Source organism: Corvus moneduloides, chromosome 11 (assembly GCF_009650955.1).
Source record: "Corvus moneduloides isolate bCorMon1 chromosome 11, bCorMon1.pri, whole genome shotgun sequence".
NCBI classification, from domain to species: domain Eukaryota; kingdom Metazoa; phylum Chordata; class Aves; order Passeriformes; family Corvidae; genus Corvus; species Corvus moneduloides.
In genome coordinates, this window is record NC_045486.1 from 15864667 (window position 1) to 15882236 (window position 17570).

General features: G+C 45.7%; 1 long non-coding RNA gene across 1 annotated transcript; it reads left to right on the plus strand.

Moving 5' to 3' along the window:
• Window positions 1–1896: 1896 nt before the first annotated feature.
• Window positions 1897–11437, plus strand: LOC116449634. Its single transcript, XR_004242475.1, has 4 exons — window positions 1897–3910; window positions 5119–5262; window positions 6435–6620; window positions 7007–11437. It is a non-coding gene; the product is annotated as an uncharacterized LOC116449634 (long non-coding RNA).
• The last annotated feature ends 6133 nt before the right edge of the window (window positions 11438–17570 follow it).

Consider the following 17570-nt stretch of genomic DNA (forward strand, 5'->3'; position numbering starts at 1 on the left):
CTCCAAATAAGTAAGCAAGAGGAAGACACGTGTTCTCTTAGCTGTGGGTACCCTTTGCTGAATGGGTGTGGGCAGCAAACCCAGGCAGAGTCTGTTAGTAATCCTCACAGGCTCTGATGTGGTCACACTGAACCGGAGGCTTTGTGTTATATGTGAATGCAATGACTTTACTTTCTAATATTTGGCTGGCTTTATAAACCATCTTCCTTTCTCCCTGCTCTTGTTTTCTCTCATGAAGTCACCATTTCTTGTTGGTTTGGGCTGTTTTAGTGACTAGAGAGGAATGTAGGCTTCCCAGAAGCACACAAGCTGTTGTGCTCCTCAGTAGTGCCGCTGCTCTGCTCATAGACGGAGGAGAGCTGGGTGGAGAAAATCAGTCAGGAGGCTAAGGAGAGGCATGGAGGAAAGCCTCTGAAGCAGGATGGAGTGGCAGAAAGGCTGCTTTTTCTCAAGGGATCTGTGAAATGAGATGATCCTGCTGTCTTTTCTGCAGCAGGTAATTGCATGGTTTTTGTGCACTTTGCATGTTCTTTGTGACCCATGTGTTTCTCATCCTTTGTACTTTCCTCTGAGTCTTCTGAGGTGTTCTTTCTTATTCTCTTCCACTTTTGTGCATGAAGCACAGGCCAGAGGTGCCTGCTACCCCTTTGATCTCTTCTCAGCACGACTGATGCTAGGCAGGCTTTGGAGCAGAAGCAGCTGCAACACAAGCCCTCCCCAGCAGGTCTCTGGTCCAGCTTCCATCCCCTCTCTGTACATCCGGAGGAGCCAGTCTGCTGTAGTGCCATGGCTGCAGCTCCAGCCAGCCAGAAGCCTCTGCAATTTGCCTCCTGTGACACTGACTCACAGGAGGAGGAAGGTCTTGATTCACTGTCTCATGGGAAGTGCTCTGGCTCCAGGCTTCCTTTAGCATTTCCTTGCTTAGACCCCAGCTCAACAAAGCCCTTGAATGGAGTTTGTTGAGCTGCCGTCTGCAGCTCACTGCCAGCGTGACAGAAAATGTCCCTGTGGCACTGCTGGTTGCTTCCTGAAAAAGTATCAACAGTATCAAGAGGACTTGGTTGCTTTGATATTCCCTATTCATGGTGAATACTAAAAATACTTGTTAAAAATCATTACTCTGGTGGCAGAATTTTTTTTTCCTTTTCAGTTTTTGTAAACTTTTTCACTTCATTGGTAAGGAAATACGCCTGTATGATGGGGAGAGGATTCTTTCAACCCACTGCCAAAACAAGTACAATGTTTTAGGGAGAGAGGAAAACTTCCCATTGCTTTCATGAGTAATTGAAACTTCAGAAGAAGTGTCTACCCTCTATTCTTTCTACCACTGGGGAGATTTTCTACTTAGCCACCATTTTGGTGGTGCTGGCCAGCTCCGCTTTGGCTTTGATTCCAAAATGTGTCTGATCTGGAAAACCATCCTGGAAACATCACTAGAATAGCCTTTCCTGTGAGATTTATGCTTCCTGCTGGGCTGACAATGCTGCCGGATTCAGTGGGATTTCCCCTGTGGGGAGTGGGACATGGTGTGTCTGCTCGGTGCCTCAAGTCTCAGGCTCCTCCTGAGCAGAGGAGAAACCTGTGAAGAACCACATGCAACTTAAATACTTAAGGTTTTCACACCTGAGGGTTTTACTAGTAGGTGTTATGTTAAATCCTTCAAGGATGGAGGGCAGCCTTTAGATTTTTTAATCTTATGAAGGAAATCTAGTGTTTGGAGTATTGTGCTGGGACCCCAGAAAACTATTTTGGGAAAACCAAGAATATAAGGTTGGCTGTGGCTGGGCAGTGTTGCTTCACTCCTTTATTCCTTCTTTAACCCGCTGTTGACTCATCTGTAGTACAGCTGGAGGTACACTGATAATGTCAGACATCAGGTGCTCTTATGGTGTTAGAGGCCACTGGGTGCCTGTCTCAGACAGACAGGGAGAGGACAATTCAGACAAGTTTTTTGTTTCTAATTTCCTCCCTTCCCAATCAAAGCCCTGGAGCCCTGTAGCTCCAGTTCTGCAGAACTGGGTTGGGACTCAGAGGACCCATTCATTTTATGTCAGCGCACCAACCACCATTTGAGTGTAGGGGTTCGATGTCCTTCAAGTTTATGGTGAATCCCTAAAGCCTCCTTCTAAAACACTGACTCCTTGTGTCTCTCTTTGTGAGTTCTCATGTGTTGCTGACCTTGCATTTATGGAATCTGCCAGGCTGGAAGGTGCAGCCTGCTGTTAGATCACATTTACAGAGGGCTCATGCAAGGCTTAAGCCCATATTACGTTTGTTCCTCTGTGATGCTTATATTTGTCTTGCACTTTGTCTGGGAATTCAGATTGTGTGTCTTGGCTGGGCTCTGTCATATATGTTTAATCCCAGTTTCTTTGCTTTCCTGCAGGGACTTGCTAGGGAACAGGAAGTAAATGGAGTGTCTTGTAGAGATGCCTTGTAGAGAGAGCTGACTGCCAGCCAAAAACCCATCCAGCTACAGCAGCAGCTGTTTCAGCCCAAAGAATTTGTAAGCACAATTATTTTCTTAGCACCTCATCATGCTTCTTGCAGGAACTTCAACTGTCAGACAGGTTTTCTGTCCTGCTAGGCTGGGAAACATGGGGTGCTTATTTAGATTAGTTGGTGAATACACTTGGTGATCCTGTGACTGAGGGGGTGCATGTGGGAGAGCGGGGAGAGAAAGTCTCAAGGCATGGAAAAGGGAACACTTGGGCCCAATCAGTGCTGGAGGTTAGGAGTCAGGTTTCAGCCTTTTTCCTGTGCCTACTAACTCCAAACTAGAGCAGGTTTGCTTTGCAGCTGGATCTGGGACGTGTGTGTGCACATGCCTCAGGCACAAGGGAAAGCAGGAATTTTCCTAGGCTGTGACGCACAGTCTACCTGGAGGACTGGCTTTGTCCTGGCTCTGAGCTGCGGGGGTGAGTCCCAGCTGTCCAAGCATCAGTCCTGTCTGGAACCTCTCATACGCTAAGAAGTACCTGGAATTAAAAATAAAAAATGTCATTTGGGGCAGACTAATCGGCACAGTGAAAGAGAGTGACCTGATCCCTATATCTCACATGCATATCCCACTGTCAGTTCTCTTATGGAAAAAATTCTCCACATCTTGACAACAGACATGAGGCAAATAGATTTCTTTGGTCTAACCATGCAGTTAAATGTAGAGGGCTGGTTCGCCTTTGCTCTTTGTCTCTCCACTGGCCCAGAGTGGGGAAACTTCTAATCTCAACACTCAGACTTGTCCTCTTTGCCAAGACTCATCTTGCCCACGTGGCTTTTGTCAAGGCTGTGACTGGGAGAGCAAAGCCTGGCAGCTATTTTTCTAAGACTGTAGCAATCCATTGCTGGTGTCCAAGGATCTGCTGCAGAGCTGCTGCTTCAGGGATCTGGTATGGAGCTGCAGGGGCCTTCTGGGCAGGTCCTGGCCAGGGTTATCTGTGCTCCCCTGCCCCAGGCTCTCATGCCCTCATGAAGGGAATGACTGAACTACACAGAAAACAGCTCTGACACAATTTACAGCCCAGAGTGTTAAGATAATGCCAATTGGTGCTGCTTGGCTGCACCAGCTGCTTCCTCCATTGTGTCATTACTGGGCGGGGGGGACAGACTGTTCAGAGTGTTGCTGCTACAAATATGTTTTCCCACTGTGATTGTGAACAACATCACTGTCCTGGAGATGGATGCCAGTGCCACAGCTCAAAAAGAGAGCTGGGTTCTCCTTTTCTGCCTCTCTAGGCCCTTGCCTGACCCATGGGACCCTAACTTACATTCCCAAAATTCTCCATTTAGGGTTTGGTTACAGCTGGCTGTGCTGTGCCCTGCATCAGCCTCCAGAGAGCCTGTGTCATGGGACAGGAGACCTTTCAGCTGGAGAAGTCAGCCACTGTTCAAGGCTGGCCCAGATTCTGAGGTAAGGGGTAGATTTGCCATTGTTTCTCAAGCACAGCAGTAACAGCAGCAGGGTCAGGGTCGTGGATGGCAGCACAGCCACATCCTGCAGAGCTGTTGGGGGTGCATGTCCTCACCCCTGCCCACGTCTCCCCTGTGAGAATGGTTACAAAACTTTCTCTGCAACTTTGATGGCACTTGTTGTCTTTCATTGGACTCCCATATAACTTTAGTTGATGACGGCAGTAATTCAACAGCAATGCTAAAAGTAGTCAACTGCTGCCAGCCTTGTTGACTGGCTGCTTCAGGCCACCCCTTCAGAAAGCTCCAGTAACATCTGGGGGGATGATGATCGTCCTTATTGCTCTAAGCAAGCCTAAGTGACAAAGCAGATGTCACCTTTCAACTTGGTTGTCTGAATTCAGTGGCACCCTTTCACATGCAGCAGGATGCAGGATCCTTTCCTTCCTGACCAAAACTGTTGAGTGTCATTTGCTGTGTCAGCCTAAAACACAGGGGTGAATTTCATTGGGTAAAGTGATGCCTGTGCGTGGATGAAAAACAGATGAAAGTGTAATGTGATCCAGAAGTTAGAAATTAAACTTAGATAAATGTAAGCTAAAAAAATAAGGTATGTGGTTTTAATAGTGACTAAATAGCAACAGTTAAATAATTTTTGGCACCAATTACCAAGGGATACTGTGATGGTTCTGTCTCTCCAAGCCTCTGAAGAATCCATGTCTTGTTATCTCAGCCAGAAGAAATTTGGGACGTCAGATGAAGTCTAAGAACATTTTAATGCAGGAGACCAATATGATTATTCCTGCTGCCTTCTTTATATCTAGAAATGTAAAAATTGGAATTTTAAAGGCACTTGGTACTCTTTAGTGTAAATATTGCTATTCTGCAGCAATCCCAGTTTCCTTCTCCTTAATGCTGCTTTCCTAACACATTGCTCTGAGCTGGTGGATGGCAATCAAGGTTACAACAGGTTAAATGCCTTGCTACCTCTGTATAATGTCGAGTGGCAGTTCATGCCCGATGTGAAACAGGGACTGGTCTTTGAAAAGCCTTCATGCTGAGGTCAAGGCTTGCTGAGCATTTCCTCTGGTGGCAGTATGGCCAGAAGCTTCTCCTTCCACTGCTGCTCCTTTTGTTTGCTTATTTTGTTTTTAATAAAGTCCCCAATGCCATCATAATGCATAATGTGATTTCCTTTTGGCTGCACAGGCTTTCATCTGGAGAGCTTCCTCACTGATTTTCAGCCTTGCCTGTGTGAATTTGTGTCTCCAGACCAGACTGGGAACGTCAGAGCTGGAGAATCATCTGGTTCTTACTGGAAACAAGAGCACCCACTGGGAGCTGTTCTACCAGGTGGGAGAGAAGGGTCATGGTCAGAGGTTAACTCTGAGCTCAGCTGAGGCCCTGGGCAGTGGGAACCTTGCTGCATTCACTGCCTGGGCCTGGGAGAACTGCAAGGGGCACTGATGTTTCTGAAGGATGTAGAACAGACTGAACTAGTGACTGGAAGGTCCAAAGCTCTTTCTTGATTTGACCTGAGATTTGGGAATTTAGTTGTTTTTAATCCTTGTGATCCTGGAATGCCCACTGGCTGTGAAAGGAAGTCTGGACCGCCCTGTACCACAAAAACATCCTTACTGCAAAGGACTGTGTTAAACTGGTTTTCTAATCAAGATTTCGTTTGCTGAATACTTTTATAAAACGTGAGACACCTTCAAATTACTCTGAATGTTCATTTGTAGTTTTTAAAAATTTGATTTTACATGTCTATAATCCTATTACCTAGTTGGTGCTCAGTAAATAAAACAACCTGCAACTATTTCCTTTGACTTGCTGAACTTAAGGGCGATGCCAAAGCTGTCATTTAATACCAAAGCATCCCAGCACTATGGATGTGTTGATCCTCTCGACAGCCAGTGAATTCCTCTGGGCTAACCAGGGGATTATAAAATACATCTTAACGTGCAGCTATTCAGCAGAAATCTTTCCTTATCTGACATTAGCCAGGAAATCCCTCTGGCCTGCCCTGGATGGGAGGGGTCCCTGAAGTCCATGGACAGCTGGGAAGGTTTTGATGGCTCTATTCTCTAAACACAGCACCTTCTCCACCAGTCATTACCCATTCCAAATATCTTATGTGTAAAAAAAAAAAAAAGTCACAATTGCAAGGTCAAACTTTCAAATTCCAAGGTTCTGCTTCTGAGTGCTGTTGAGTTGACCAAATGGTATTTGGGAAGTGCCGTGGGTCTTGGAGATCAATCCAACAGACTGGAGATCAGGCAGATCTATGACACCCTCAGAGAAGCAGAGAATGCTGGAGGTCAAAGGTTTGGGTCATAGGATGAGGAAGTTAAAGCCCCGTGTCTGAGTCATGATCTTCTGTTTGGCTCTTCTGAGAAGGGGATCTTTGTGCTTTTAGAAGAGAAGTTGTTCTGCTTTCAAAATATTCCCTTTGATTTCAAGTGAAGGAAAAGTGAGTGTAAAAAAGGAATGTTTGTCTGTGTTTTCTTTCTTTTCTGTAAAAGCCTTGTGGAAGCACAAGTCAAATTCACTTCTGAAGAACATGGCACTCCAAAAGTGGGAAAGCACCATAGCCTGTCCCATTCTGCTGCGGGTGACCTTCTGAGTCTCGATGTGGAAACTCCCATAAAAGAAGCAATGGAGCATTCTGGGATACTTCTTCCTGGAAAATGAATGATTTGAGGGGGAAGGTAACAGAGACCTACAAAATCTGGAGGTGCATGAAGCAAATGGATAGGAACTGTCTGTTCCTACCTTTTCCCATGCAAGAACTGGAGGCCAACAAATGTGGGCAGATTTCAAACAAATGGTGGGAGCTGGTTCTGGATGGACCAGCTAGGAGACCCAGAGAACTTCTCATCAGAGGGTGTTGTGGGTGCAAGGTGTATTCTTGTGTTCAAAGGAAGACAATAGTGTTTGAAACCAAGATTGTTAGGGATCACTGAATAGACAAACCCTCTAAGGCTAGAAAAACATCTCTACAGCTGAAAATCATTGAAGGCTAAGTAAATAATTCATGTTTGAAGAGGAAGTACCATGTGTTTTTGACCTATTCTTCCTCTTTCCTCTTTCCTAGGTGTCAGCTCATAGTTTATGTTGGACACAGTGGTGGACTGGGTGGATCCTTGCTGTGGACTCCTATGGTTGCTGTAGGAGTTCTGAGACACTTAAACCTGGAGACAATATTATTAATTTTTTTAGTCCTGAAAAAGAAGCATCAGCACAACTAGAGCTTCCTAGAACATCCCAAGGATGACTGATCTCCTTAGAAAGGGTATTCCTAAATTATCTGCAGTCTCAGTGATTATTTCCTTAATGCCCTCCCTGATCATATAAGCAGTAAATGGGAAGGTCTCAGCTTGCTCAGGGAAGTATCCCCTGAGGAATGAGGACTTTTGGGGAGGAGTAAGGCACAAGAGGGGCCAGAAGGCAACGGGGAGATCTAGGGGGAGGCACTATGGTGGAACTTTGGAAGCATAATCTTTGGCCAGCTGTATTTTCTTGAAAAATTTCAGCTGCCTGTAAATGGATAGGTGATGGATTGAGAGAGTTGGGCAAGAGCTGGACTGGGCTGGGGTAGGAACTGGTGATGAAAAAGAAGCTCTGTGTTGGAAGGTGTGAGAATGTCTCTTTGTCCCATTTGCTCTTGAGCACAACCAACCCAAAGGAGCAGTGCTGGCTGTTGGTTTTCTCAGAATGGGAAGCCAGACTCTCTGCTTTCCACATATTGGTATCAGCAAGCCTGACAGCTCCTCAGAGGGATTTTTGAGGACTGTTAAATGTCATGTCTATGTGGAACTTGTGACGAGGAAATGCATATTCCCAGAGCTGTTTTTCTGAAAGCAGAACTGCAGGGCTTTTCCCTTTATTTTTCACTTCAAAAGGATTAAGTGCATAAATCTTGTCCCTGGCAGAACCTGCCTCTCCCTTTGCGACGGCTCAAGTGCATACACAGGGAATCAGAGAGCAGGTGACTTCAACTTAACCTTCCCTCTGAGCTTGAAGAACAAGCCAAGGCAATATAAAAGGGACCTTCTAAGAGACTTGTGCAGCTGCACAGCCCCTATATTGGCCCCATGATCTGTTTATCTTTTGCCTTCAAGGAAGTCTCAGAGTTAGGGGAAGCTCCCCCAAGTGGGATGGCTTAAAAGACTGTATCCTCTGCTGGGAAGTGCACATACTTCTTTCTTTATAAGCCATTTGATGTATTTTTTCTCTCTTTCTCTCCCCCTCCTCCCCTGGCAGCAGGATCTCTGGCTGTTGCATGCTTTTCATTAAATCTTTCTGATTGTAAGCTTGTATGTTCTGACCCGGGGTCAGAGAGTACCATGGCAGGGATACAGCTCAGCAACAGAATGGAAAGCTTTTTCTGGTTTGGATTATTGGACATCTCCAGTTATTGCAGTGTGTGTTCTTGTCTGGTGTCTGAAGACTGAGTTAAATGTCACCCGGAAAGGAGCATTCCATGATGCTCCTGGAACACTGAACTTCTCCTCTTGAATGAGGAGGGTGTCTGTGTGTGTGTGCCAGTTGTGTCCTGGCCAGTTTCTAGCCTCTCTAATGCTACTGTCACTCTTATCCCAGAAGTTCCACTTTTGCAGTATCCACTGGAGTAGGTTATTTAACTTCCCTCACTGATACGAACAAACACCGTTGTGTTGTTGGGTTTAGGTTGTTTGTCTCTAATGAAAGCTCCACGCTTAGCTCCAGCTCAAATCACCAATTGCTTACTCAGCCTCGCAGCTCTGTTGTTGGAAGGTATAATCACTTCCTGCATCTTTGTTTGTCTTTGCCTCCGTGCTGCTGTGCTGATGGGCTGGGAGGTGCCCTGCTGCTCCTGCAGCTGCTTTTCCCTGCCCCAAGGCACATCAGCATGTGGGGAGGAAAAGCAGTTCCTGGTAATTGCTTCACCTTCTTGTAATGCCTCAGACACAGGCTGCTCTGTAAAACGGAATATCATCCCTCTTATTTCTTAAGGAGGATGTCAAGAGGCATTTATGCCTGTTGTGAAGGGTGTGGAGTTTTCACCTAAAGGGGACAGCGGCAAAATCCATCTGCAAGCTCTGGGCTACATGGTATGAACACTGGTGCTGAGATGTCATGGGCTGTGCGGCCATCTCTCTTAGTGTCTGGCCATGATACTGGCCAGGGCTGTGGAGATGAAGTGTCAGGGCCCTGAGTGTAATTAGCTTGACAAACCTGTCATGGGCCTCCAGCCACTGCCCTGCCCATGGGCTCAGGGGCTCCATTTAAACTCAGTCCATGACTTTCCACTGCTCTCTGAGCTGTGGTGTAGATGCACCACTCCATACAGCCATGCCTGTGCCTGGCCACAGGCCTCGCATTGGGACCCTGATCCATGGAGTGACCTCCCAGTTTGGAGTCAGACTTGCCTGGTGGCCACTAGACTGTGTCTGACCGTGGTACTGTCACTGGAGCTGACTGACCTGCATTTGAGCTCCTGCCTTGATCTGCTCTATCACACAAATGATCTGGGCTCTGAGTCGGCTCTGGCTGCCATCCCCAGACTTGGCTGCAGGTCTTGCTTATGTCCTGTGAGATGGGGGAGCCCTGTCCTGCTGAGTTATTCTCGACTCCTCATCCTGCCAGCCCTTCCTGATCCCTGACCCTTGAGAGGTCTCTATGGAGAGGTGACTCTTTGGAAAAACTCATCTTGGTGTGAAACACTTCCTTAACTACCAGCACAGCACAACAAGAGTATGTGGCCTTGGGGATATCCTGTCTGCCCACTGGGGAAGGTGACACTATGCATCAAAGCTGTGCCTTCCTTCATATCTCCAGTGTGGTAAATGTGTTATCACCAGCTCATTAGTTGCAAAATTAATTAGCATTCCAGCCATGGGATGTGATGTGTTTCTCAACTCAGCAGGCTGGCCAGGCAGGAGCTTCTGTCCAGCCTCAGGAAAGGATGTTTGGGGATTTGGGGGTTTGTTTCTTGTTTTCTTTTTAAGCTGCTAATAGTTCTAGTGTTTTCTGCTGCAATCACCAAGCTGCCTTGTACTGTGATGCTTGCAACCTTCCAGGACAAGAAGAGAAACTATTCTTTTGTGGAATCCTTGCTAAACAGGTTCCCTGAAAAATATGAGGAACTTGTGACTGCTCACGCCTTGGAAGAAAAGATCATGATAGATGCATTTACAGAGCAGAAATAATAACAATCAACAACAGACAGGAGGAAATGGCTCCTCTGAGAGTAAGAACCAGACTAAAGGAAGAAAAATGCTCAGGTTAGATAACTACGTTTTATGAGAAGGGAGGGGAGAAAATGCTGAGGAAGCAGGGATGGTAAAGGAGGGACAGGGTGGGGAGCAGCCCCAGGGGAGGGAATGTGCCATGGCAAGAGCCCACCTGTGAAAGTGAAGCCTCCTCACTGATAAGGCTGTAAAATGTGTAAATTGAATTGCTGCAGCCTTGCCCCATGGGAGGCCAGGCCCAGCTAAGCAAAGCTGTACCTCCTGCCCTAGGGCAGTGTCTCAAGGGAGGCAGCAGAGGTTTCCTTGGAGAGGCACTGCCACATCACCCTGCTCACTTGGTGTTCCGGACGAGGCCGTTTGTTTCCTCCCAAAGGGCTGGGAAATGCCGAGGCATTTAGCCGAGTATGGCAGCTCCTGCCGGCTGTTGCTGTCTCAGGGGGATGGAGAGAGCTGTACAGATTGGACTGGCCCCCCCAGAGGGCTCTGCATGGGGCTTGCAGTGCAAGAAATCTCTTTTCACCTGTGGTGTGTATCCATAATTTAGCACTGGGTTGTGCTAATCCCTCCTGCTCCCCTCTTTTTCCTTGCTGAGCTTGTCTCAAGCTGATGGCAAATAAAACCTATTTTTCCTTTTTTTCTGATAGGCTCCTAAATTCACCTGTGATTGCAGATATTGAAGGTTGCAAGCTCTTGCCAACCTTCAGAGATTTATAGTAAAAGCCTCCCACACGTGCTATGTACTTCAGAGGGTGGAGTATAAGGGGTGCTCTGGGGATGGCTGGGAGATGTCCGTGAGGTTTTGGAGATCCCCATTTGTCACTGAAGGGTAAAGTGGGACAACTCTTGTCACTGGGAGCCCTTGCTCTTGCTTCTTCCCAAATGAAGGGATTTGGTGACCCAGCAGCCCAGCTATAGCCCAGAGGAGCTTTATTGGGTGTTCTACGTAGGTCCTGCAAGTATTCTACACATAGAACCTACAGATCAGTCCTTGTCAAAGTAATAATTCACACAGGGTTCCTTTGAAGCTTTTCTAGCTATTGTGGAGACAAATCAGGGCTGAAGAGTCTTACTGTTACAGAAAAAAAGTTGGTTTTTCCACACAGTCACAGAACAGTGTTGTGTTGCTCAAAGTTCAGGGCTGGATTGAACTGGACATCTGAAACAGGGGAGATATGAACGATTGGAATCAAAGCTGAAGAAAATGTTCCTGTGATCCCTGCAGAAACATAATTCACTTACCCAGATAATGGGGGTTGTGTGACTTAATTATTGTAAAACTGCTTTTAAACTTAGTCTGCTTTTTTTCTTTCACTTTGTGTAGCAATTTCTTCTTTCAGAGATCTTAAATGTTGTCTATATTGTTAATGTAACTATTCTGCCTAAGTCAAATTTAAAGTAACATATCCCTGCCCTGATTATAAATAAGATCCTAAAACTATCCCTATCTTACCTAAGTTTCTAATGCGGGGAAGGCATTGGAGCTGTCCTGGTGTTTCCAGCTCATCAGGCACTGCAGAACTCCTCTGTCAAGACTTGTTCCTACAGCCTGGTCTGTCCATGGTGTCATCACAAGAGAAAACACTTATAAAATACAAGCTGTTCCATAATAATTGATTTCTCTGGTCCCTCCTGGGTGGGGAGGAACTACCCACCACTTCCTGTGATGCTGAACAAGATGTGCTAATAGACCTTTTAATCCTTCATTTCCCTCTGTCCCACAAGAAATTTGTACCTGTTGAAAGGCTGAGTAGATGATTGAAATGCTCCCTTTTGGCATTGTGTAAGTTCAGGGAAACTATTGAAATGGAAATCAGATTCCCAAACCATCACCCACAGGAGGAAGAGAGGGAGCTTTGATTGATTGTGTTTCATTACACAAGAAGAGATAAATGGACTGAAGTTTTGGTGTGGGGAAAGCGGCCAAATGTCTTGAGGATTATGGTTGGTGCTTTGGTCATGGGGAGACACTGCTCTTTAGCAGCCTATAGAGTATTTTCCTAGTGAAATACCATTGTGGGGGCATGGAAAACAGGGTCAAAAAGGTACAAATAGGGATAAGATTTATCACTGGCAAGAAACCATGTTTCTGAGGGTTTATGAGGAAAGATTGTAGTTCGGTTATTGTGAAAGACCAAAGCAGTCTTATCTATGTACCAGACTTGGATAAGTATGATGCAGTATCAAAATTCCCCCTGCATTTTTTTTCACTGCGTTTGTTTTCTTTTCATCAAGAGTTTTGGGAAGTGAGATGTGGTTTTCATCTCTTAAAGCTGTACTGTTTGGAATGCAAATTGTTCAGGTTATGGTTTTTTCCCCCTGTAGCTTTTATCAGAATGGCTTTGCTTCTGTATATCACCTTTTATCTCTACTTTTCCCTCTGTTCTGAGATATTCCATTGCCATGTGTGCCTCAGAAGCACCCGAGGGCCCTGTTTCTCTACCCAGACCCGAGATAAACCAGCCTAGGTCAATGTGTCCAGTGCAATTGCCAGTACCTGATCCTGGCCTCAGTGGTAGTGCCTTTGCCAAAGAGTTCCTTGCTCTGAGAACCAAACAGATTTCCGCCTTTGAAGCCCAACCAGCTCTGTCAGAATTAATTAGAAACACACAAGTGCACAAGTTCTGGAGTGACATTTTGTTGTTTCTTACTCAATGAATGTGCTAGGAAGTAATTTTCATTGTAATGCTGACTGTTAAATTGAAAATGACAATTGTATTTTTGCTAGAGCTGGGCTTCTAGACAATAGGGGGTGTTAAATCCAGAAGGTGTTGCTGCATGGCACATCACCCTGCCTCTAGCTCCAAAACCAGAGAAGCTAACTGCTAGATTTTTCTTTGTCATTAGAAGACTGTCTAGCCCTAAAACTCTACAAGAGCTCAACATTAATAAATATAGCCGAAATAGCCAAAAAGCATCACTGAGCGCATCGCTCATGATAACACACTCAGAGATAATTGTACTACTGAATTATGTTAAGAGAGTTTCAGGGAAAACTTAGGTTAAACTACAACTCCTATGAGCTTGGGACGTTGGCTCTGGAAAACATCCACCATGCAGAGCTGCTTTTCTGTCCCTGGATCATCAGTACATGAAAGATTTTTTTTTCTTCCCCTATGATTCAAGTGGTGAAAAGCACAGAACATATGAATTTTGGTTTCTAAAATGTGTTTTGCCAGCTCTGCTGAGCAGGGGCTTGCAGCCCAAAGTCACTTCGATGGACTTGTGCTCTTAGTGAACTGGTGGAAAAGGGAGAAAAATGCTTCATTGTGAGCTGCCTCTTCCACAAGGTACTTTGGTTACCTTAAAATCTTTAGATCAAAAAAGTCTGAAAGAGCAATTTTGCAACACAAAGGAGAGCAAGAGAAATGCAGAGCACTCAGGGCCGAGAGTGCTGGAGGAAAAACCCATCCCGCTGTCCTGGAAAGCTCAGCACTTGAACACTGGAGAGGAAAGGGTGAAATGCAGCTCTCCTGGACAATGTCTTCCAGGGCAAATTCCTTCTTGGCCTGAAGTTTGGCACCAGGAGACAGGTGAGACATTCCTCAATCAGCCTCATCAGGAGGAAATTGAAAGCAGAGATAGGAACAAGCTGTGGTAATTTGAATTGCTTTCATTATTCAATTAACTTTGCATCAGTGTGGGTGATGAAAAGATGGAGAGTTCTGATAATGCAGTGAACTGTGACTCGGGAATCCTCTGGACTTTCAGGACTTTTTGATGACTTGCCTGATGAGTAGACTGTACTGAAATAAAGACCAGAATCCCTGGAGGAGCCCTTAAGGTACTGTGTTCAAGGAAGATGGCAATTAATGTTTGGAAAATAGGTTTCCCGAAGCTCTTAGGCTGACCTCATCTGGACTTTTCTTCTTGCCAGCTACTGTCACTATTATAAAAATTTTACCCCTCGGCTGAGTGGGGTTAGCCTGGGGTTGCTCTCAGACTGCACCTACACTCTAGTTTTAAAAACCACTGCACAGAATTTTGCCGTCCTTTCAGAACAGAGACCAGGGAGAAACAGTGACAGCAGATGGCTTAGACGGTGTGAGGCCAAGCAATGACTATGCCTGGCTTTGCCAGCCCAGCAGCCAAGAAGAAGAGGACAAGGCATGGGTGACTGAGCTGAGCTGCTTTGCAAAATCCCGGACACCTCCACCTTTCATTGCCAGGGATTGCCTCCCAGCAGCTCTCTCTTGGCTATAAATGCCAGGAGAATAAAGCATGCCATGTGTGCTTTCAGGACTTATAGGGAGGGTCAGGTTTCCCCTGCTCTCCTTCATGGTGACCCTAAACCCAGGTACATCTAAACAGGGTTGTCTGAAATGCCTACGAATAGGGTAGCCCTCAGGTTTGTAGATAACCATTTATAAAGGCTTTTGAAATGCAGTGATTCTGTCAGCACTGCTGTATTCAGACTTTCCACCCTCTTCTTTGTTTCTTGTGTTGCTCTGTTGCAGAAAAACACAGACCTGGTGATAAAGCTGTGCTTGAAATAAAGCCTGGCAAACAGACAGATGATTTTGTGGCCTTGGCCACCTGGTGCAAGGAGGGGCCACAGGGGCTGATTGGTCTATGCCAGGCAGGGATCCACAGATTGCCCTGGCAGGTGGGGATCGTTACGTCTGATTTGGGGCTTGGGGAGCAGGAGAGGAAGCTCTCTGAAATTAAGTTAGAGCTGTCCTGCTGGAACAGGTTTGGAGTTTCTTTGCTTTGGGAAGCTTGGTCACTTTGCAAGCATGGGAGGGGAAAGAAGGGAGAACAAGTCTCACTTCTCATGCATGTGGTAGGTTTCTACTCTTATTATTTTTTTTTAAGTCTCAGACTGATAAAAACGAAACAATTTGAATCTGTGGCCCTGTGTGTGTCCCTAGAGGCTGTGGCTAAACTGTGAAAGCACCTCTCAAGAATATTTTTACTGAGAACTTGGTGAGTAATGCATTGAGATGTGCCTCAGGGCATGTGGTGTTTTGCTGGGTGCTGTTTGGAAGCAGTAAAGCCCTGAGAGCTCCTGAGTTAAAGGAGATTGAGAGTGAACCAGTGATTTGGATTTTATTCACTGGTTATTTTACCTGTATATGAGGAAAGAGCTTTGCCTTCCCCTCCAGCTCTCAGCCCTACTTCAGGTGCAATTTCACCTCTTTGGCGCTTGCCTCTTGACTTCTTGCCCAGGTTGTTCAAGTAATACACCTGTTGTTCCTGGCCTTCTGTTCTTGAGTGCCTGCACAGGTTAATGGGAAGCTTCTCTGACCATGCTTTTGTTTGAAGTGCTTCAGGAAATTCTACAGTGTCAGTTCATGTAGGTAGGCTTGCCTAGAGCAGTGTTGGATGTTGGAGAGACAGACGACACGTCACAGGGAATGCTGTGCAAGCTCCTGCCCAAACATAGCACTAATGGCTGGATCCCAACCTGTTACTTATGGAGCTCTTTGCTTGCAGGATGCACAGGTCTGTAGGATTGGGAAAAACTGTGGAGACACAGGTGTCATCTGGATAAGCTGTACGGGAGCTGGAGTTTTCAAAAGGCAGGAATTGAAAGCTGAGAAAACTTGCTCTGTGAGAAAGATTTGAGGAAGGGAAATTAATTATTTTCACAGGTAGCTTCTGGTACTCTCCCAGTAAAGTGCTGCCTACAAAGAAACTGGGATGGTAGAGGATAGTACTAAGTGGCTGCCCAGGTCAGCAGGGGAATTGCTTACTCAGGAGTCCCAGACTCATGTACTAAAATCCAAGAGGACTAGAACAGGGCCAAGCAGGAGAGAAGCATAGGCTGTTACTGGAATCTGCTTATAGCACTGAGATCTGTTAAACCCGTGTGAAAACCCTGCAGCCAAAGGTGTTGACCAGGAAGCTCAGCAGCATGAGGGAGCTTCAAAGAATTCACACAATGTTCTGAGATGGAAGGGACCCACAGGGATCATTGAGTCCAACTCTTAAATGAACATGCAGGAATTAAACCAAGTTCATAGCTTCCAAACAAGCAAATAAGGGGACTACCTCCAACACAAGTGGATTTAGCTGACAGATGATGACTCGTTGTGCCCGTGGGCAGGAGGTGGGATCAGACTGATTTTAATTGAAGCTCCTGGGTCTGCTGGCTCAACTGCCTTGTTTCAAGGATAAATTACAGTGTATTCTGAGAATATTGTATAGATTTCAGTGTTGGTGGGTCAGTTGCAGTAAAACTTCTCCAAAGTACTGGTGAGATGATGATTAAGCAATAGCTTGTAATAAACTAAGATGTGTGTTCTGTACGTAATGATCAACAACAAAGAGAAGCAGCAGGAGAAGGACAAGACAGGAAGAGAAATGTTTCTGGTGAATATAAAATGGTATTTTGTTTGCAGAGCATGTGGAGCACGTGGGTGGTTTGACTGGAACACATTTAGAGTTCTGTCCCTGTCGTGGCTCTGAAGGAGTGAGCGATGGGTGTTCTGTGCTGCCAGGCAGTTTGTTCCTCACAGGCATCACTGTGTAACAGATCCGTGTGAGAGCCACCCTTAGCATGTCTGTTAAAATGATAAATCCTGGGTATTGCACAGGGTTCAGTGCATTGCAGTTCATGCAACATGAGCAGGAGAGAAAACGAAGATGCAGAGCAGGACTACAATGTGCCCTAGGGAGGCACAAGGTCTCCCTGCTTCTCAGTCCCTTCTACATGGGTGCAAGGAGCACCCTCCTTGGCCCACCCCCTTGGGGTTTGCTGGTGTTCTATGAGTTCCTTTGAGCAGCCCAGCACGAGCGGTTTCCATCCTCCTCTGGGATATCACAGATATCTGTGGCGTGACTCTGAGTCAAACTCAGTGTCACTCAGCTGTTTTGGAGCACACACAAGGCTCATCTAGGCCTTTACAGAAAAGATGCACCATTCCCTTAGTGCCTGTATGGATTTTTCCACAGTGTGGTATTTGGCTGCTTAGTCACAGAGTTATCTTTGTGTTTTAAGAATAGCCTTGTCTACAATCTCCTTGGCTGTGCAGCAAAAGAAAGACTTTACTTGTCTTAACACTAACACCTTGTATAAGTGTCAGATGTGCCAGCAAGCATGTGCTTAATTAAACAGGCTCCTTAATAGGTTTTATTATCATTTTAGTGCGCCACACTTGAGCAACTTCTCTTAAAGGACTGTTAAATGAATTTCTGAGGCTATCTGACAAGTCATGTTCTTTGCTTGCTTGTTATGTAAAATTCATTAATGTTTCCCTTCGCATAGTGTATATTGAATCACAAATATTATGACTTAATTAGCTTATTGCAATTTATGGGATGGTGGATGTAGGTTTTTTATTTACTGATCTTATGCAGAACTAACCTGTTTAAAACAAGCAAACAAATAGAAACTCAAGTTGTTTTGGTGTCTCTGCTGACAAATATCTCCCCTTGACCCTCATCATCTGGGAACTTTTCCATAGCTTGCTAACCCTTATTTTT